This window comes from Equus asinus, unplaced genomic scaffold, assembly GCF_041296235.1.
Source record: "Equus asinus isolate D_3611 breed Donkey unplaced genomic scaffold, EquAss-T2T_v2 contig_803, whole genome shotgun sequence".
NCBI lineage: Eukaryota > Metazoa > Chordata > Mammalia > Perissodactyla > Equidae > Equus > Equus asinus.
The window spans coordinates 1,757,100-1,779,440 of NW_027225520.1; the positions used below are offsets into that span (position 1 = coordinate 1,757,100).

The 22,341-nt window shown below is 45.7% G+C and overlaps 1 long non-coding RNA gene across 1 annotated transcript; it reads left to right on the plus strand.

Moving 5' to 3' along the window:
• Positions 1-487: 487 nt before the first annotated feature.
• Positions 488-21,890, plus strand: LOC139044372 (uncharacterized). The gene is made up of 3 exons (XR_011501311.1): positions 488-627; positions 1,875-2,000; positions 21,754-21,890. It is a non-coding gene; the product is annotated as an uncharacterized lncRNA (long non-coding RNA).
• The last annotated feature ends 451 nt before the right edge of the window (positions 21,891-22,341 follow it).

The following is a 22,341-nucleotide window of genomic DNA, read 5'->3' on the forward strand; positions in this document are numbered from 1 at the left end:
CACTCTCATGTATGTGGTCCATTAGTGACCGAAACATCGTTAATATTGTTACATGGTGCGTGACTGTGGTGGATGACAATGACAAAATGGAGTACCATTTTCAAGGCTTCTAAAATGGAGCTGGGAGGCCATTAAGGAAGTGGGGCTTATGCTTGTACACCACATCCACCACCAGACGTTAACTGAACTTTTGAGCTTTACCTGACAGCAGAGGTCACATCTTGAAGTATTTCCTCATTCCAAGAAGGGGCAGTCTGCCTAGGACCAACTATGTTCTGGCAAGTCAGCTCACCCCATGCCAGAACCAGTCATTAACTGTTCACTGTAGAGCTTTGTAAGCCTGTGTCCTTTCCTTTTATATACCCCTGCCTCCTTTGTCTTCCTAGGAGCACATTTGAGCTTCTACTCGAATCTACATCTCCTGAATTGCAATTCTTGAGACCCCAAATAAACTTTTTGGTTCTTTTGCAGTTTATGCCTCTTATTTGCTGACTTTACGTGGTGACAGAAGTGGGATCCCTAGCTACTGACCTTCAATTCTGGTGCCACTTCACAGACACAAGCAAGGTGCCTGCAAAGAATCTTTTGTGCTCTGTCGTCTCCTCCTGGTGGCTCTGGTTCCTGGTGGTAAGTCCTCCTGGGCCTGGACCACCCATTTTTGGTAGAGGTCCAGACTCTTTATGTAGGCGTCCTTTGATACTGGTTCTGGCCATCCTTCCATTGTCAGCTTTGTTAGAAACTTCTGTTTCTTTCACTCCTTTTCTGGGCCTTTGATCCTTTGGTAAGTTCATACAAATGAGAAGTCCATTTTCTAAGAGGACCACCGAAGAACAGCCCCACTCTGGGACTCCTGCTGGTTTTGTCTTTAAAGAATACAGACCTTCTACATGTAGATTTCTGTCCCACTGGGCTCAGATTACTCAGGGTGATTTAAAGCTTCGCTGGCCTAAATGGGGCTCCTTTGAAATACCTAAATTGGTTTATCTGTGCACTCAATTGGAAAAAGCCTATCAAACCAAACAAATAAAATGGGAAACTTTTTAAAATTGGTATCTTGAGGCCTCTAAATGAAACACTGAAAAGGACACTTCCTTGCAAGCCATAACAATGTCATAACTAAGAATTTCAAATGATTAAATGTAAATGCCATCGAGAAAAGAATATTAACTCCTCCTGTATTTGTCAGGGTTCTCTGGAGAACCAAGGAGATTATCTATATATATATAATATATATTAATATTGATATATAATAGAATATATAATCCATTGTATCTATATTTAAATTCATTTATTTAGTTCTATAAATTACATATATACACATAAAATTTATATATAAAAGAAACTTTGGCCTCGCCCCTAACTGCCTAAAAGAATTTAAGACAGAAGGCCTGTTCCAGGAAGGAGCTGTCAACGTAGGGAACTCTAGATGTGGTAGAGAAGAAGGTACCTAGCCGGGCCCATTTTACACAAGTTCTCTCTCATTTGTTTAGAGATGGCCCAGCAAACATTTGGTTTCCTGTCTCCTTGTGAATCGGCTTCCTCCTCTTTGAAGTCCCAAACCATGACCCCCAACCCCGCGACTTTGTAAAATATCTAAACCCTAACCATAGAGCTGGCAGACACGCTGTAGACTGAGCAGCAGCATGAAGACCAGGGTCAACCTGATGACATTGTGGGTGGGACTACTGGCTGTTTGTCCACATCCTTGTCCTGGGTGCCCAGGAAGGCAGTCACCCAGCAACTTGCAGTGAGGTGTGGCGTGTGACTATGTTTCAGCCAATGCAATGGGAGTGGAAGTGGTGTGTGCCATTTCCAGGTTGGAACTTTTGAAAGCAGGTGTGTCTTCTCCGTGTTCCTTCTTTCTCCTTGTGCAGATTGGTTGCAGACAATGATACAGGCATCAGGAATGGCAGAGCCAAGAGACGGGAATTCATGGGTGACTGACACACCCTGTGGAAGAGAACCACCTGCCCAACACGAAACCCACCTTGGCCTGTAAGGTAATCACACATAAATTTCTACTCTCTGGTTATTCTTTTTCGGGATCTGCTTGTTATTTTCTTAACTATTATGGAAATATTTCAAATATGCAGAAGAGTACATAGTATGACCTCTATCTCCGGCCCCAATACCCAGAAAGAACAGACGTTAAATTCTGCCCTATTTGCTTCCGATGTTGCATTCATTTGCTGGGGCTGCCATGACAAAATACCACACGTAGGGTGGCTTAAACAATAGAAATTTATTTTCTCACGGTTCTGGAGGCTGAAGTTCAAGATCAAGGCGTTGGCCGGTATAGTCTCTTCTGAGGCCTCTCTCCCCGGCCGCTTCTCCCTGTGTCCTCAGACGGTCTTCCCTCTGTGTGTGTCTGAGTTCTAATCTTCTCTTCTTACGTGACTATCAGTCACATTGGATTGGAGCCTACCCATGTGACCTCACTTTACCTTAATTACCTCTTTAGAGGCCCTCTCTCCAAATACAGCCCTATTTTTAGGTCCTGGAGTTAGGACTTCAACATATGAATTTTCAGGGACATGATTCAGCCCACAACGATATCTCTGTTTTTAAGAAGCAAAATGTTGCCGTCACACCTAAAATTCACATTTCCATCCCGTTCTCCTCCCTCCCTCATCATAGGTATCAATATCCTAAAATTAATTACATTCTTTATGATTCCAAGAATATCCATGTGCATGGCTCCATTAACAAAAGATTACATTTTTATGCAGAGTCAAGACATACATGTGTATGTCTCCGTTAACAAATTCTTACATTGTTATGCACTTAAAAAATGTGCAGGAACAGCATCACACTGCACATGTCCTTCTTTGATTGGCTTTGGGCTATAAATGGGGAAGGAAAAACAGCAGCCGAGGGTAAGAGAATAAATAAACGGCTTATGCATAAAAACCCAAAAGGACAGATTTCCAAGAGCATCCAGGTTGGTGACCACGTGCAGGTTCTGGGAGAGTGGTTACCTGGAGAGGGCGTGGAAGCTCAGTGCCCTTTCCCCATGTCTTGCCCTGTGCGTCTGTTCCATCGAGCTATTCCCGAGTCATATCCTTTTCTAATAAACAGGTAATCTAGTAAGTAAGAGGTTTCTCTGAGTTCTGTGAGCCACCCTAGCAAATTCGTCGAACCGGAGTAGAGAGTCTTGGGAACCTCCTACTGACAGCCAGTTGCTCAGAAGCATAGGCGACAACCTAGACTTGCTGTTGGCACCTGCAGTGGGGGCAGTCTTGTGGGGCTGAACCCTTAACCTGTGGGGTGTGATGCTGTCTCTGGGTACATAGTGTCAGAATCGAGTTGAGTTGTAGGACACCCAGCTGGTGTCCCAAGAATTGCTTGTTGGTGGGGGGGACTCCCCCGACCCACAACCCCACACACATTGGAATTGGTACCAGAACCTAGGAACAAACTGTGAAAGATAAGCATCTTAGCTTGGGTTCCCATAACAAAATGCCATAGCGTGGGTGACTTAAACAACAGAAATTTATTTTCTCACCATTCTGGGGGCTGGAAGCCTGAGAGCAGGATGCCAGCATGGTCAGGTTCTGGCGAGGGCTCTCTCCTCAGCTTGCATAAGGTCCCCTTCTCACTGAGTCCTCAGATGGTGGGGTGTGTGTATGCGTGTGAAGAAACAGAAAGAGAGATCTCTTCCACTTCTGATGAGGCCGCAGTCCTATCTGATTTAGGTTCCACCATTATGACTTCATTTTCACCATAATTACTTCCTAAAGACCTTGTGTCTGGACATGGTCACAAGGGGGGGTCAGGGCTTCCATATATGAATGGTGGGGAGAGAGAATTCAGTCCATAGCAATAAATAAAGAGCAAATAAATAGAAACAAAGGTTTGGCATTTCTCTTTCTCATTTCCTTTCTTCCTGACTTTACTGTCTTGCTCTTTGTCTAGCTTCTTGAACAAGTAGCTCATTGGTTTCTAATTTTTCTTTTTAGATACGTATGTTGAAGGTATCTTTCTTCTAAGTATTGTTTAATTCCATCCACCAGATTTTGTCATGTAGTGCTTTCAGCTATAAATATTTCCTGAGTTCCATATGAGATCCCTTTCAATGCAAGGTTCTATAAGTTCCCAGCCATTATTATTATTTTCTCATCTGTCGCTCCTTTTACAAGTATGTAATGTTCCTCCTTGTCACCATGTTGGTTTTGTCTGGAGCTTTACCTCCAGATTTCTATAGATATGCTTTTTTATTGACAGGTAAAGGACAAAATGAGGAAATATTTTTGCTATATATAAGCATGGTATCTGTCTACACTCCTGGGACAGTGTAGACTTCTAATCTGTCACTTATCCACCTTTGTGAAAAGGAATTCTAATATTGGCTCACTGAAGTCATTTTGGTCAACAGCACAGGAAATTGGTAATATGTATGTGTGGGGACCTGGAAATGGCCACCCCAAGATATGTCTCTTTGGCATCAGGATTATTTGAGGCTGATTGCTTTTGAGAAACTGGGACAGGGAAGGAGGAATGGAACTTGCCCTTTGTTAGGGCACATTTACATTTGTAAGGTAAATCTCTATCTGTAAAAGTTGCCTCCCTCCCTGTACCAGGAAGAAGAAAGGAGATGACCTTCTCTCTAAAAACTCTTAATCAATACCAAAGGCAAGGACTTAAATCTGCATTTTATTGTGCTAGTCTGGTAACCTCCTGTAACTGACTTTCCTCCCCCTCCCAACGTTGGCATTTCTTAAGGATTAAGCATCTTTCCTTAGGCTAGGAACTGATTGCTGAGCTCACCTGTGACCGCCCAGCTCCAGACAATCGACTTGAGTCCTGCTATGCCCACTGAGATAGCAGACCCACTACCTGCTGTGTCCATCAAGTGCCGACAGGGCAATCTTGTGACTATTGTGGGAGGGACATTTCAATCACATGTGAAACACCCCATTTGGCGGTATATAACCACTATGTGCACCCCACTTCTTTGGTGCCCTTTCTTCCTTCGGGAAGAAAGGCACCGGGCCACGGTTCCTCATAAAGCTTTGTCCAATTTTCTCTTGCTTTTCTGTCTCATGTGAATTTAATTCGTTCTCCAGCCAGACGAACCCACATTTGGGAAGAGGAAATGTCTTCCTCCCCTACATATGTTTTCACCAGTCAGATAGTCCATGTTGTGCTGTATTCACAACAAACTCCTAAGTCTCAGCTAAAAATAACCAAGGTTTATTTCTCGAACATGCTCCATGTCATCAGGAGCTGGCTCTGTATTATCCTTGCTCAGTCTGGAGGATTGAGTAGATGGCAGCTAAAAGATGCTCGATCCAACTTCTTGCACAACTGCCAGGCAGGAAAAACACACTCCTACTGTTTGCCAAAGGTTTGTCTGGAAGAGACAGCCTCATTTTTGCTCAAGTTTCATTTGCCAAAGGCTCACAAAGTCACATTTGACTTTAAGGGGCCAAGAAGATACATCCCTTCTGTGTGCCAGAGAAGAGCCGACAATATTTGGTGAACGGCAGTAATAATAACTATACACTGTGCTCTATTGTGTCTTCCAAAGCTTATTTTTGCTTTTTGTTTGTTGATTTTTTCAAAAATTCCCTTCAGTTATGTGAGTTACCGTAAATCCTTCTAGTCAATTTCTTTAATAAGAAAACTGAAGTTAGCCAGAGTTAGCTTCTTTTGCTTAAAAAAAAAAAACAACGGTCTAATGCATTAGACTTTGCGTTATAAATGTTACTGAGCAGCTTAGGAAAATGAACTTCAGTTTACACCTTGGGCTGGTCTTCAAGAAAGGGTACACACCGATTTTTGAAGGATAAGGTTTTAATAGGAAAAGAAGCAGGGCATGGCATGAGCCAATATTTAGATCCGAATAATTATTGGTGACTGCAGCATGTCAGGCAGGGAGCCAGCTGTTTTTGCATATGCTCTCTAAGTCAATTTTAATTCTTTATAAGAACAATATGAGGTGACTCTTACTATTCATCACTTATATATGCAGAAACTGAGGGTCAGGGAGGTGAAATGACCTGTGCAAAAGTCACTTAACTAGCAAATGATGGCTTTGTTTCAAGTCCATCATCTGATCAGGCAGAGGTGAAAGAGAAGAATGCAATGTGTGTTTTTGGGTAGTGGGTACTGTTCGGTTTGGCAGGACTGTGGGATACATGAAAGGCGGAGGGGCCCTTGAGTGCTAAGGCAGAGAGTTGGAGTCTATCAGGTAGGCAGTGAGAGGAAGGTTTCCGCATCAGAGAGGGCACTGGTGGAGCCATGCCTCAGAAACATTGATCTGCTATTGTCCTCTACGATGAAGAGAAATGAGGCACGCTGGAGGCCTGGAGACCAGTTGGAGGAGCATTGTAAAAACTCACATAGGCCTGAATGGGCATGGGTGTTGGCAATGGAAAAAGAAAAAAGTATTCTATCGAGTCTCCAGACGCCCAGGAAATTGCTGAACGAAGTCTGAGTTCTCCCTATGTAGATAGCTCATACTTTTCATTATAGATTTCTCAAGAACTTGCTCCCAGGAGAAACCCTGGATGGAGAACAAAACAGGTAAGTGCCCAAGTGAGAAATCTACAAAGCTCCTCTCCCCCAAAATCACCTCTTCCCCATCTGGCATGTCTGGTTCTGGCATGTCTTGCAGGTGGTCAGTCATGTCCATCACCTGGTTTCGGTGTGTGCGACACCTGTATCTGGTGTATCCGGCAGGTGTTTCTCACAAGACTTGTAGGTGGTTCAGACGTGTCCAGAAGGTGGTTCTCGCGTGTCGGGCACCTGGTTACAGTGTGCCTGGCATGTGGTTCAGGATTCTCCATCTAGTGGTTCAGGCTGGTCTAACAGGTGGTTCAGGTGTGTCCAGCCGCTGTTTCAGCTGTTTCTGGAACCTGGTTCTGGCCTGTGCTGGACCTGTTTCTGGTGTATCCATCATATGGATCTGGCATGTCCAGCACAGTGTTTGGGCGTGTTCAGCAGGTGGCTTCAGCGTACTGGGCGCCTGGTTCCATCGTATCTGACCGTTGGTTCCGTGGTGTCTGGCAGGTAGTTCCTGTGTGTCTGGCATATGGTTCCAGTATGTTCTGAAGGTGGTTCCGGCGTGTCCGACTGGTGGCTACCATGTGTCCGGAACCTGATTCCTTTGTGTGTGGTTGGTGCGTTCAGTGTGTCCAGGTGTTGGTTCCGGCGTGTTTGACAGTTGGTTCCCGCATGCCTGGCGGGGGATTCCAGGCTGTCTGGCAGGCTGCTCTGGCCTTTTCTGGAAATTGGTTCTGGCGTATCCAGGACCTGGTTCCGGTTTATCCAGCAGGTGATTTTGGCATGTCCGGCAGGTTGTGCTGGCGTGTTAGGCTGGTGGTTCCGGCTTGTCTGGCAGGTGTTTGTGGCATGGCCAGCACCTGGTTCTGGCGTATTCGGGAGGTGGTTTCAGTGTATCTGGCACATGGTCTCGGCATATCCAACAGGTGGTTGCGAAGTGTGTGACAGGTGGTTCCTGTGTGTCTGGCATGTGGTTCTGGTACGTTCGGAAGATGGTTCCAGCATGTCCTTTGGGTGCTTCTGACATGTCTGCAAGGTGGTTCTGGCGTGTCAGTGTCATGGTTCCAGTGTGTCCGGTGGGTGGTTCCAGGTGGTTCTGGCGTGTCTGGTGGGTGCTTCTGGTGTGTATGGCGGGTCATTCAGGCATGTCTGTATGGTGGTTCCAGAGTGTGCGGCAGGTGCTTCTGGCATGTCTGTTGGCTTTTTCCGGCTTCTAAGGGGCCTGGTTCCAGTGTATCCGGCAGGTGATTTTGGCTTGTCCAGAAGGTGGTTCCAGCGAGTGAAGCAGGTGGTTCAGGCGTGTCCAGCAGGTGGTTCATGTCTGTCAGTGATGTGGTTCCGGCATTTCCAGCACATGGTTCTGGCACTCTGAGAGATGGTTCTTTCATGCCCGTCATGTGATTCTGGAGTGTCCATCAAGTGGTTCTTGTGTATCCGGCAGGTGATTTTGGCGTTTGAGTCAGATGGTTCTGGTGTGTCCTGCAGGTGCTTCTGGCACGTTTTGGACCTGATTCTCACATCTGCGATGGGTGGTTCCACCGTTTCCAGATGATGCTTCTGAAGTGTCCAACAGTTGGTTCCAGCATTTAAGGCAGGTGGGTCACACAAGTCCCGCCCGAATCATTCGGCTGAGGCACGAATGATTGTCCTTCCACATGCTTAGGAGGAGAGAGACAATAGGATTTTAACCAACCACTCTTTGGAAGTTAAGAAAAACTCGCTTTCCACAGTGCTCTTACAGCATACTGGCAACCTCTCATGCCGCCCTTGTGCATGGGTGGAGAGAGTGTTCACAAAGCAGCTATGGAAGAAAGGCCAAGTTTGCTCAGCAGAGTCCTACATTGCCCTAAAATTGCAAGGCACGAAACACTGCCTCCAACCCTCAAGGGGAGATGAGCAATAATCCATCTTGCTTCCAGCTCTTTAGGAAGCTGAGAAAGAACTCACTTGCCACACTGTTCTTATAGTGTACCTTGAACATCTCATACAAAGGCACCTGAAATGCTGTTTATTTGGAGCCCTTAACTCATTGCTTTAGAACTTCTGCTTTTGGGGCATTTCCATCTTGCCAACCCGGCTCAGACAAAATGCCTACATCTTCTCCTTAAGCAAGGAGGCTGAGGCCCGAATGATTGTGCATCCACATGCTTAGGAGGAGAGAGACAATAGGCTTTTAACCAACTGCTTTTGTGCACTGGAGGAGAGAGTGTCAGAAAGCACCTATGGAAGAAAGGCCCCTTTGCTCTCAGCAGTGCCCTACATTGCTCTAGAGGTGGAAGGCACAAAGCACTGCCTCCATCCCTCAAGGGGAGACAAGACACAAACCATCTTGCTTCCAGCTCTTTAGGAAGCTGAGAAAGAAGTCGCTTTCCACAGTGCTCTTATAGCATATTGGGAACCTCTCATACACAGGCAGCTGAACGCCATTTCCTCCCAGCCCTTAACTCGCTGCTTTAGAACTTCTGCTTCTGCCACATTTCCCTCTTGCCAACCCGGCTCAGGGGTAATGGCTACATCTTCCCCTTAAGCAAGGGGGCCAAGGCCCGAATGATTGTGATTCCACAAGCTTAGGAGGATAGAGACAAGAGGCTTTTAACCAACTGTCCTTGTGCATTCGTGGAGAGAGTGTCAGAAAGCCCCTATGTCAGAAAGGCCCATTTGCTCTCAACCATGCCCTATATTGCTCGAGAGGTGGATGGCACAAAGCACTGCCTCCATCCCTCAAGCGGAGACAAGCCACAAACTGTCTTGCTTCCAGCTCTTTAGGAAGCTGAGAAAGAACTCACCTGCTGGATATGCTTGAACCAGGCACCTTAGAGGCTGGAAAAACCCGACAGGCATGCCGAAAGCACCCGCCGAACACTCTGGAACCACCACACAGACATCCCATAATGACCCAGCAGACTCACCGGAAGCACCCACCGGACACACCAGATCCACCTGGAACCACCCACTGGACACACTGGAAACATGAGTCTGACACACCAGAACCAACTTCCAGACATGCTGGAAGCACCTAACGGACAGGCCGGAACCATCTTCTGAACCTACCAGAACCACATGCCACACACTTCGGAACCACCTGTTGGATATCCCAGAACCAAGTACCAGATACACTGAAACCACCTCCCAAATATGCCAGAACCAGGTGCCAGACACGCCACAAACACCTGCCACACAAGCTGGAACCACCATCCTAACACGCCAGAACAACAGGCTGGATACGCCAAAATCACCTGCCAGATACACCGGAACCAGGTCCTGGATACGCCAGTACCAATTTCTGGAAAAGGCTGGAAAATCTGCCAGACACGCCAGAATCACCCACCGGACATGTGGGAACTAATTGCAAGACAGGCCGGAACCAAAGCCAGGACACTCTGAAAGCATCAACCGGACAGGATGGAATCAGGTCCCAGACACACTGTTGCAACCTGCTGAACATGCCGGAACCACCTTTCGAATGTACCAGAACCATATGCCAGACACACAGGAACCACCTGCCAGACACCATGGAACCAACTGTGAGATACACCGGAACCAGGCTCCCAGTATGCTGAAGCCACCTACCGAATATGCCAGAACCATGTGCCAGACACGCTGGAACCATGTGACGGATACACCAGAAACAGGTCCAGCACAGGCCAGAACCAGGTGCCGGACACGCCTGAAACAGCTGCTGGACACACCTGAAACACCTGCTAGACCAGCTTGAACCACTTGACAGACAGTCTGGAACCACATGCTGGGCACACCAGAATCAGGTGCCCGACATGCCAGAACCACCTGCTGGACACGCCTGAAGCACCTGCCAGTCTTGTGAGAACCACCTGCCAAGAACTCCAGAAACAGGTGTTGTACACGTCAAAACCAGGTGCTGGACATGAATGAACCACCTTAAAGAAATGCCAGAACCAAGTCCCAGACACGAGTGAGTCACCTGCAAGACATGCCAGAACCAGGTGCCTGACATGCTGGAACCACCTGCCGCTCACGTCGAAATCACCTGCCGGATACGCCAGAACCATGTGCTGCACAGGCGGGAATCACGTACCAGACATGCCGGGACCACCTGTTGGATATGCCAGAACCAGGTGCCTGATTCACTGAAACTACCTGCCGGGCACACAAGAACCAGGTGTCAGACAGGCCTCGACAACCGACAGGGCACGTTGAAATCACCTGCATGATACCCCGTAACCATGTGCCAGAGAGAATGGGACCACCTGCCGGACACACCGGAGCCACCTCTCAGATATGCCAGAACCACATGTTGGACACGCCGGAACCATCTCCCGGACAGACCTGAACCACCTGCTGGACACGCCAAAATCACCTGCCCGATACGCTGGAACCAGGCACCTTGGGTGCTGGAAAAACCTGGTAGACATGCCGTAACCACCCGCCACACACTCTGGAACCACCACACAGACATGCCAGAACGACCCGCCAGACACACTAGAAGCACCCACCAGACAAGCCAGAACCACCTGGAACCAAATGACGGACATGCTGGGACCATGACTCTGACACGCCAGAACCAACTCCCGCACATGCCTGAAGCACCCAACGGTCACGCCTGAGCCATCTTCCGAACGTACTAGAACCACATGCTAGACACTTCGGAACCACCTGCCAGACACTTCGGAACCACCTGTTGGATGTGCCGCACCCAGGTACCAGATACTCTGAAACCACCTGCCGTATACGCCAGAATCAGGTGCCAGACATGCCACAAACACCTGCCACGGAGGCCGGAACCATCAGCGTAACACATTGGAACAACCTGCTGGACACGCCAAAATCTCCTGCCGGATACACCAGAACCAGGTCCTGGGTACACCAGAAGCAATTTCTGGAAAAGGCGGGAACAACCTGCTGGACACACCGGAATCACCCCTGGACATGCGGGAACCAACGGCCAGACATGCTGGAACCAACACCTGGACACTCTGAAAGTACCAACCGCACACGATGGAATCAGGTCCTGGACACATGGTAGCCGCCAGACGGACATGCTGGAACCACATTCAGAGCGTACCGGAACCACATGCCAGACACGCAGGAACCACCTGCCAGAAACCATGGAACCCACTGTCAGATACGCCGGAACCAGGCACCCAGTACGCTGAAGCCACCTGCCGAATATGCCAGAACCATGTGCCAGCCACGCTGGAACCATGTGATGGATACACCAGAAACAGGTACAGCAGAAGCCAGAACCAGGTGCCTGAAATGCCAGAACCACCTGCTTGACACAGCTGAACCACCTGTCAGTCTTGTGAGAACCACTTGCCGGATACACCAGACGCAGGTGTCGCACATGCCAAAACCAGGTGCCAGACACATCTGAACCACCTGCCAGTCTTGTGAGTACCACCTGCCAGATACACCAGACACAGGTGTCGCACATGCCAAAACCAGGTGCCGACATGACGGAACCACCTGCAAAACATGCCAGAACCAGGTGCTGGACATGCTGGAACCACCTGCCGGAGACGTCGAAATCCCCTGCCGGATACGCCGGAACCACATGTCACATGTGCTGGAATCGCCTACCAGACATGCCGGGACCACCTGTTGGATACGCCGGAACCAGGTGCCTGATTCACTGAAACTACCTGCCGGACACGCCAGAATCAGGTGTCGGACACGCATGGAAAACACACAGGATATGTCGAAATCACCTGCATGATATCCCATAACAATGTGCCAGAAAATAAAGTACCTAGGATGTGTGAAATCCTATTGAGGCATATTCATATAATGCATTTATTATCATCTTTCTCACTTTTTCTGTTTTATTGTTATAATTTTTTTTTTTTGAGGAAGATTAGCCCTGACTAACATCTACCACCAATCCTCCTCTTTTTGCTGAGGAAGACTGGCCCTGTGCTAACATCCATGCCCATCTTCCTCTACATTATATGTGGGACTCCTGCCACAAAATGGCTTGATGAATGGTGCATAGGTCTGCACCCAGGATCTGAACCGGCAAACTCCAGGCCACTGAAGGAGAACACGCAAACCTAACCACTGTGCAACCAGGCCGGCCCCAAGTTTTCTGTTTTTTTAAAGCAATTTCAATTCTTGCATTTGTTTCACCAGCAGTGGTATCATCATCTTGGACAGTTTCCTCCAGAGTCACAGTATCTAAAATTTGGAGCATTTCTGTTGCTTGTTTGGATAAGTGATGTCAGAATGTCTAGTAAATCTTCCCTAGGAGAACTGTCTAAAAGACGTCTCAATTTAGCAACTGCAGGGACATGTATATTCAACATTTCAATCGATAGTAGTTCATTTTTGTAGAACTCTTCTGATAATTCTCCCAGCTTCTCTTTAGTTTTACAGGTGTTGAAAAATCCCTCAAGTCAGTCCAACAGTTCCACTTTAACAGCAGGATATGACTTCTCTTTTAAATCTGTACCATCTGCAAACAGCACAGGCGTGTGGTCAACAAAAGTGAGTGGGAATTGGGCTGGGTACTGCCCACAATCTGAACCATCAGTGCCGCGGCCCCAATCCTGTGCAGTGGTGGCAGATCCTGAGTATTGCTGGCCAGGTAGGTCATGCTGGGGATGAGACTTAGGATGGGGCTCTGCAGCCCTCGAGCAGGCAGCTCCACACCAGCTGCCAGTTGCAAGTCCAGTCCACACTGGGTGCACATGGGGGAGCTTGGAAGCAGGCAGCCATCTGGGTGAGCAGCAGCAGGAAGTGGATGAAGGAAAATTATGGGAAGATGAAGGGAGAAAATGTATAATAAATAAAGCTTGCCTTGTTATGCAGATAAATCTCTCAGTTAAAAAAATTCTCTAGGGGTTGGCCTGGTGGTTCACTGGTTAAGTGCGCACGTTCCACTTTGGTGGCCTGGGGTTTGCCGGTTCTGATCCCAGGTGCAGACATGGCACTACTTGGCACGCCAGGCTGTGGCAGGTGTCCCACATATAAAGCAGAGGAAGATGGGCGTGGATGCTAGCTCAGGGCCAGTCTTCCTCAGCAAAAAGAGGAGGATTGGCAGCAGTTAGCTCAGGGCTAATCTTCCTAAAAAAAAAAAAAAAAATTCTGTAGGGGCTGGCCTGGTGGCACACGGGTTAAATTCACACATTCTGCTTTGATGGCCTGGGGTTCACCAGTTCAGATCCCAGGTGCGGACCTACACAACACTTATTGAGCCATGCTGTGGCAGGCATCCCACGTATAAAGTAGAGGAGGATGGGCACGGATGTTAGCTCAGGGCCAATCTTTTTAAGCAAAAAGAGGAGGGTTGGTGGGGAATGTTAGCTCAGGGCTAATCTTCCTCCAAAAAAAATTCTCTAAGAGTCATTCTCTTTCTGGTGCAGATGCTTTTACTAATGGAAATTTCCTTTAGAAACATAAATTTCCTTTCCAAAGAGGAAGTCTATCCTTCATTTAAAGCAGTCAAGGTGGAGATCAAGAGTTTTTCCTGCATCTGCGGGCTCTCGATTGCTTTTGGCTCCAAATAATTTGTATGTCAAAGTACCATACTTTGGGCATCTTCAGCATTCCTTCAAGAAGAAACAACTTGTTCTTGGAAGTCTCTGTCTCCTCCCCAACCCAGATGCACTCAAGCTGTTAGAGGCCAACAGCAAACAGGGTTCTGCCTCAAGAAGCTTTGGGGAAGCCTCTTCACCCTCAAAGGCCTGAGACACACGAGAGGGATAGATCACTGCAGGTTCTTCAGCCATTGAAAATAATATAAACAGTTCCATTCTCATAAATTTAACAACTTGAAAACAAGGAACAACTTACCAAAAATTTCAAACTAACAAAACTCAACCAAGATGATAGTATTTTCCTCAATCGGGCGCTGCTAGCCAAGCTTTTTGCCACAAAACTCAAGACTTGGATTCATGGGACACACCTGAAGAAAGCACAAACTCTGGGGGGAACTGCACATCATTTGGTGACTTAAAAATAAAGATTTCTCCAAATGGAAGCAGACAGTATCTGATGCGAAGGTTTCCAAGGTGTCTGGACCAGGTCTGTTGGAAGTTTGTCTGCCAAACCTTTGAGGATGACATGACACTTCAGATCATCTCCAATGCCTATGATCTTGATAACATGCAAACTTCAGGTAAAAAGTGCCAGAGAGTTCTCCCTCCTCTCACTCCGTGTTCCTCAAATGTGGCCACAATAGGTTTCCAATCTGTGTGTTTTTCCTCCAACCTGGGACATGACTCCCAGAGAAGCTCCTTCCTGGCCTCGAGGGACGAGAGGCTACTGAAAGTGGAAAAATCTGACTGCAGATCAACAGTGCTTTCAGAGAAAGATGGCAATCAAAATGGGGACATGTGAAAGTTAATAAACGGAAACGTAGTTGAAATAGTGTTGGAAGGCTAATAGAGGGAGTTCTCATGCCCTATGTCAAAGGCGCAGTGCAACAGGAAGAATAAAGACATCCTCTTCCTGACCAGTCAGAAACTAACCCAAGGAGAGACTGTCACAACTCTGCCGATGAAAAGCCACTGCCCTCAAGACTGTGTCCAATAGCCCCCACAGTTTTCCCCACTCTGAGATAAAAGAGCTTCTCCTCTCTTCCTTGCTGGGTGCTCCTGCATGGCTTGCCATGGTTGCACACTCCAAATGGCTATTCTTTGCTAATCCCAGATAAACCAATTTTTGCCAGAGAAATAACTGGCTGTCTATTTGTTTAAGGGCAAGACTTGTTAATAGGCAAGAGATGTAGAGAAAACATTTGATACAATCCAACTCCTGTTTGTCATAAAATTTTCTAGCAAGTTTGAAATAGATGGAAACTACTTTCACTTGTTGAAGGTCGTCTACAGAAAATGCACAGTTGACTTCATGCTTAACAGGGAAAGACTAAATGATTCTCCCCACAATAAGGAACACGGAAAGGAATACCACTTTCACTACTCTTATTCAACAAAATACTGAAGCTTCTGGCAATAACAGAAGTAAAGGAAATAAAAGCCATAGAGTTTAGAAAGGAAAAAATGTAACCATTCCTAGTTTCATTGTTGTCTGTGTAAAAAAACTCTGGGAATCTACAAAAAAAAAAAAAATCAGAACTAATACATGAGTACAAAAAGTTCACCAAGTACAAGATCAACACACAAAAGACCATTTTATTTCTACAACTAATGATGAACCTGCAGATGATAAACTTGAAAATGCTGTATTATTTAGAACCACTCCGAAGAACATGAAATATTCAGGCATAAATTCAAGAACATGTGTACAGGATCTGATGCTGAAAATTATAAAATACCGATTACAGTGATTAAAGAAGATGCAAATAAATTGAGAGCCTTACTATTGTCAAAGACAAATGCAGCAGAAATTAGTTAAAGTGGTGAAAGCAGATTTTATTCAGTAACAGCTGACAGAAGCTGAGCTGCGCTCAGATTTGTACGGAGGTGAATCTAGAATTTTAAAGACGGAATGAAGGAGCAGGGTTCAGGGGCTCAGTAGAGTCAAAGAAGTAAAAAAGTACAAAGGTTGGTCAGTGTAACTGTGATTAGACCCACTGTGTTCGTTACTTTGCAGTTATCAAAGTTAGGATTCTATCCTCACTCAGAAGTTGAGAGAAAGAGGCTCTATCTGTCTTAATGATCGTATTTCAAAGGAGTGGCTCTTAGGTCCTTTAGAGAATTGTGAGAGATACATATCTACAGTTGTAAGCCCTCTTTAGTAAATACTCTAAGAAGGGGGATCAGAGGCCTATAATTGGGTGTTGACTAAAATAAATAGAAAATTTTTCTGTCAGCTTTGAGCTCTCAGGAAGGCATTTTAATGGTGGGCTGGAGTCATTCCGGTTACACAGACTTATGCAGCTAGAAGCCACGCCAGAGTTTGGTTGAGTCTCCTCCTGGTGTGGGGGTTTGGAAGGAGTTGTTATGTGCTGAGAATTCTGCAGTCCTCACCATGTTACTGGATAGAATAATGAGGACAGGTCTCAATTATCCCCAAATTGATCTATAGGTCTAATATTATTCTAATAAAAATTCCACCACAGTTTGTAGACAGAGACACCTTTTTCTAAAATTTATATAGAAAGGCACATAGCTGAGAGTAGCTAAAACAATCATGACAGGAAGAATAATGCGGCAGTAAACACTTTAACAATATTTAGTATTGCCTTGTACATACTGTAATCACAGCATCATCATTTTCATTGTAGGACAGCTACATAAATCAATGGAACAGAGTAGAGAATCCAGAAATGGACCACAGAGTTATACCCTAGTGATCTCTGACACCAAGAGTGAACCTTAATGTAAATTATGGACTTTGAGTGATAATGATGTGCCTATGTATGTTCATCAATTGTGAAAAGTATACTACTCTGATGAGGGGTATTGACAACAGAAAGGTTATGCATATGTGGGGGCAGGGACTATATGAGAACACTGTGTATTTCATTAAATTTTGCTGTAAACGTAAAACTGCTCTAAAAAATAACATCCATTGATTTTTTAATAGGCAATGCAAGAATACCTTGTAGTGATTAAACTGGTCATTATTTTAGCTGTGATGGATACAGAAACTTGCACATCTGATAAAATTGTACAGAACTAAATACACAGGAACAAATTAGTACAAGTGAAACTGGAGAAATCTGAATAAGATAGTGGATTGCATCAATGCCAACAAGCTGGCTGTGGTATCGTCCTATAGTTTTGCAGAATGTTATCATTGTAAGGAACTGGGTAAAGTGTACACTGGAACTTTTGGAGTTATTCCTTACAGCAGTGTAGAATCTACAATGATCACACTATAAATTTCAATTAAAAATAGTTGGCAAATGGAAAGTCAGTCTATGTTTTAAGTTAGGAAGTTTCATTAAATGGTCAGTCCCATTACTTTATAAATTGAATACAATGCCAATAAAAATTTTAACGAGCTTTTCTGTTGAGTTAGATAAATGATCCTACATGGAAAAAATAAACGCATAAGCTAAGCTAGGAAAATATGGACCAGGAAGAACTCTGAGGGAGGAGCTGGTCTATCACACGTTAAAAATATTGCAGAGACTGTAATGCGACAGGAGAGGATTGTCGCATGCACAAGAAGAGGAGAGAAGGGAAAGGGAGGGGAGAGGGTGGCAGAGGTCAGGGGAGTGGGGGAGGGGTGGCCTGATTGGAATTTGTTGACACGGGGAAGCTGGAGCTCACTAAATAGAAGGCAGGCATCCTATGTGATGGTTTAGGGAGCACATGTGGCTTTCTCTGGCGGTCCTGTGTTGAAAGCAGAACGAGAGTTTTGGAAACTGGCAGTTACTGACCAAGTGCTGACTGTTCTGTGCTGAATGCTGCAGGGGCTGTGACTTGGCTTCTTGGGATGTTTGCTTCCCACGTTGGGGGGTCAGAGTTATACTGTCATATATGATCTGTCCTTTGTCCATTTGTATATTCAGTCTCAAAAAAACAGTTGGTGCACAAATTCATCAGTTAGCTCGTCATTAAAAAATAGTCTCTTGGAAAGTTAAACCTTCGAAAGTTAAAAAGATGAAAATGTTAAAAAGATGAAAGATGCCAAATAAGTTTTATAGATGAATATGAAGAAATTGAATGAGAATCTCAAAATTATCCTTCAACAGATTAGGGTGTCATGAAACAGGTTTCTCAAAGTCCTATATTAACATTATTTTCTAAAAAAGAAATTTGGCAAAATGAATTGAAGGAATTAAAACGTCCTTAGCGTTGACTTCATGTTTACACTTCTAGTAATTTACAATCAGGAAGTAATTCTAAATAGCAATACGTTTTATCTCCTAAATTGATTTTTTTGTGTAAATTATTGATTAAAAAAAGAAAAAAAACGAAATCAAATCTCCAGCAGTGAAATATATTTACTTGAGAATATATGATGCAAACTATGTTTCAGTAGAGTGTCATTTTTATTATCAGCATAGGAGAAAAGATGAGTTATGGAAGGGATTCTGCTCATGCTCAGTTATTTCCTTTACTTAACATTAAATCTTGAATAAAGTATAATGTCAAGCTGACTCATTTACTCCTTCATTTTAAAAGCTGAAGACTATTTCCTTGGTTTTTAAATAATGAGGTGTAAAGGAGGGGGTGAGGTGTTGAAAATAACTTCCACTGAGATTGACAGTAGCAACTGCTCTTGATTTTTTTTGAGAGTTGTGGGGTCACCCATCAAAGCAGGAATGCTATTTATGTTGAGAAATTAACAATCTGAATTTTATTAGAAATTTTGACTTTTATGCACCCTCAAAAAGTAATTAGGAATTTATTTGAATTTTTAGCTCTGTTGAGGTATGAGTAATAGACAAAAAATGCACACGTTTTCTATATGTGTATTGATTAGTTTGGACATATGCATACACCCATCATATCATCCCCACAACCAAGTGCTGAACACATCCATGACCTCCAAAACTTTCCTTGTGATTTTTGTGTGTTTTTTTAAGCTTAGGAATTTCATGGATTTTAACCTAATGCTCAGATAAAAGAGGGAGAAGATGAGGTGTACGTTGTTTCATTATGGTACCTTAAGACATAGACTTTCAACATACACATGACTTCTGAAAAGCAACATTTATTACTTTCACAATGAAATATTTTCTCCTATTTCCTTCAAATATATGGCCTTCTTATTCTACCCCCCACCCACTTCCTTTTTGAGTAGGGACTCAGGAGAAATTTCCAATGGTACTAACAAACAGGGTCCAAGGGGTGGCTGCCCCTCAGCCCTGCAGGCTTTTCCCTTGTGAGAAGCGACCACTTTGCACATGTGTGAGCCAGTGTGGAACAGGACAGAGTATGTCTGCAGACTGGTTCAGCCTGCTGAGCCCCTTTGCTGCTTCTAACCTATGGCCACGAAAAAGGCTAAATGGAGGGAAATTAAACTTTGATGTGTTGATGATTGAAAAGGAAAGTGCCTTGCTCTCTAAGGGATAAAGTCATTTGGAGGAAAATCAAATAACTATCATAGTTATTTTTTCCTATCTTATTTTTCCGCTGAAGCCACTAGATATTTCAATCTTTCTGACTTCCTAACAGAATCCAGTAGTACTTTCCTTTTCTAAGGCCAATGAACTGTTATGTAAGGGGCTTCTCTTGCTTTTTCCAAACCCTCCTGGGATTCTGTTTATCTACTGTTCGTTTTTCACCCCCTGCTTTTCAGATTGCTTTGTTCACTGTCCTTGTCAAATAAATGTGGCTCATTAAAATAAGCAGCATTAATATGTATCTCTTTCACGGCATTTTATCTAATAAATATGCTGAAGATTTTCTGTATTCTGCATGTGAATCCTTTGTTGAATATTGGAACTGGGACAATCTCTTCGCATCCTGTGACTTGCAAATTCCCTCTTGTAATGTGTCTTATGATGAACCGAAAGCCTAAATTTTAGTGAATCCCAGTTTACCGATATTTCTTGTATGGAGAGTGTGTGTGTGTCTTCTTTGAGAAGTTTTTTCTACCCTGTGGTCCCGAGGATGTTTTCTTATGTTGTCTTCTAGAAGTTTCATTATTTTACCTTTCCCCTTTAGGTCAAAGTGTCCAGGAATTGAGTTTTGTGTGTTGTGAGGGTAGGGCTCAAGGTTTCCTTTACATCCATATGCCCGTCTCTACGAGTAATAACAGGCAGCATTGGGACAGGTGGACACAAGCCTGGGAGTTAGGGGTCCTGTATTCTCAGCCTTACCCTCCCTTTAAAGCACCCTCTGAACGTGGGCAGGTGACTTTCCCAGTTCTCCCTCCTCTCAGACTCCTTCCTTCCTCTCTTCCTCCTATCCTTCATTCCTCCCTCCCTCGCTCCCTCCATTCTTTCCTTCCTTCCTTCCATCTATCCACCCGAGCATCTGTCCAGGTATCAATCTGTCCAACTGTCCTCCTGCCTGTTCGCCGGTTTGTCCTTCTTCTCTCCTTCCATCCTCTTTCCTCCCATGTCTCAACTTCTCTTCCTTGTCTTTGTTCTTCCTGCTTTCCCTGTGACCCTCCATTTGTCCGCTCTTCCTCTGTCCATCCAGGTATCCCCTCTATCTGTGCCTCTACCTGTCTCTTTGTTGCGTCTCTCTCTTCTTCAAGCACACTGTCTCTCTTGGGTTCATCTCACTCACAGGCTCGAACATCCCGCTACTCACACAATCCCTCCTTCTGTCACTCACATTTATGGCTCACCTGTGAATGGTTGTCCTGGGACAGCCACTGTTGGAGTGCAGATGAGCCTGTGGGGCTTCACCCACTGTGTGGGGTCTCTGTGTCTCCCAGACGACAGCCCTTTCCACAGCTCCTGAGCTGGGCAGCATGTTCCTGCCTACTTCCTCATTGCTTGAGCAACCAGAAGCCACCACAGGCCTAGGGGGCCCCTCTTCCTTCCCCAGAGGAGCTCTCTAGCCCCACACCTCAACTGACCAATTCTTACTGGGCAGCTGGGAAGCCGAGGTGTGCAATTCTGCTTTGAGGGCAAGCATGCTGATCACAAGGATTATACCAATATTTCAATCTGACGCAGCCCTCAGAGAGCCCCTGGTCTTGTGAAAGTCACAGAAAATTCTAATACAAGGTGGGATGTTTTGAGGAGAAGCACCTGGCATCCTTTGGGTGGGAAGAGCTCTCTGGAGGGAGTTTTGCCCAATTGGGGTCTTTAAGAAGGAGTAGGAATTATATAGGGAAATAAGGTGTGGAGCGTGTTCCTGGCAGAGGAAATTGCATGAGCAATGGCCCTGTAGGCAAAAACAGCATAGTGTACGGGAGAAGTGACAGGAATTTGGTTTGCCTGAAGCACAAAGCCTAACTCAGAGTGAATGCATCAATGAGGCTGAAGAGTCAGCAGGAGCCAGATGTGCAAGGGCTTTGAGTGCCAGGTCAAGAAGTTTGAACTTAACCCTGAAGGCCTTAGGGAGCCATGGGTGATGCTAGAGCAGGAGTGTTCTAGTGAGATCTTCATTTCAGAAAAATGCTTCTAATGTTCAAGGCAGAGAACATCCTTTAGACAATGCATCCAGTGAGCATGTTAGGGTGTTGGTTCCGGTGAGAAAAGATAAGACCTACCTGGGACGTGAATGAACAGAAGGAATGCATTGAGGAGCAATCTGTAGGTGCAGTTGGTGTTACCGGCAGGGGAGGGAGGAGGAGCTGAGAGATATGCTGGCTTCAACTTGGATGAGCGCAGCATTGAGTGGTGGTTCCACTGGGAGCAAAGGCAACAGATGATACTGAGTTCAGGCTTCTGATCTGGTCTCAGCCCAGCTCTCAGTGATGGCCATCTCTCTCCCTCTCTTCTTGCAGCCAAGGGGCACGACCTGAAGGCCCTCACACTCAACTCCACCATCTCCAACATCCAGTATTTGACAGACATGAGCAAGAGCTCAGCCACATTGAACTCCACTGAGAGAGTCCTGCAGCACCTGATGAGACCCTGGTGCCAGCAGCTCCCGGCAGGATGAGTCCCAGCCAGGAGCACCCCACCTGCTGTCTCTCCTGCTCGTCCTCCTCCTGCCTCCTCCCCTGCTTGGATCCTTGTTCAAGAAGAGCAGCCTGGGCCCCTTGTCTTGGGCTGTAGACTGATCTCCCTCAGGGAAGTCCCTTTTCTGAGCATTTGAGAGTCATGAACACTTTTGGTGACCACCCCAATTATCACTCTTCCCACTGACTGCCAATTTGCTCCTCCCTCCCTCTGGCCCCCATTATCAGAGGATTCAGGACATCTCTCTAGAGTCCCCACATTCCTCTCTCCCCGGGCCTGCGGAGGAAGGGGCAGCCTCCAGCATGGAAGCTGTCTGCACCTACCACCCTGACCCCATGGCTCATGATGGAGAATGTGACAGAGACCCCATGTGACAGAGAGCAGCATTCCTGGGTGCGGAACCAGCTGAT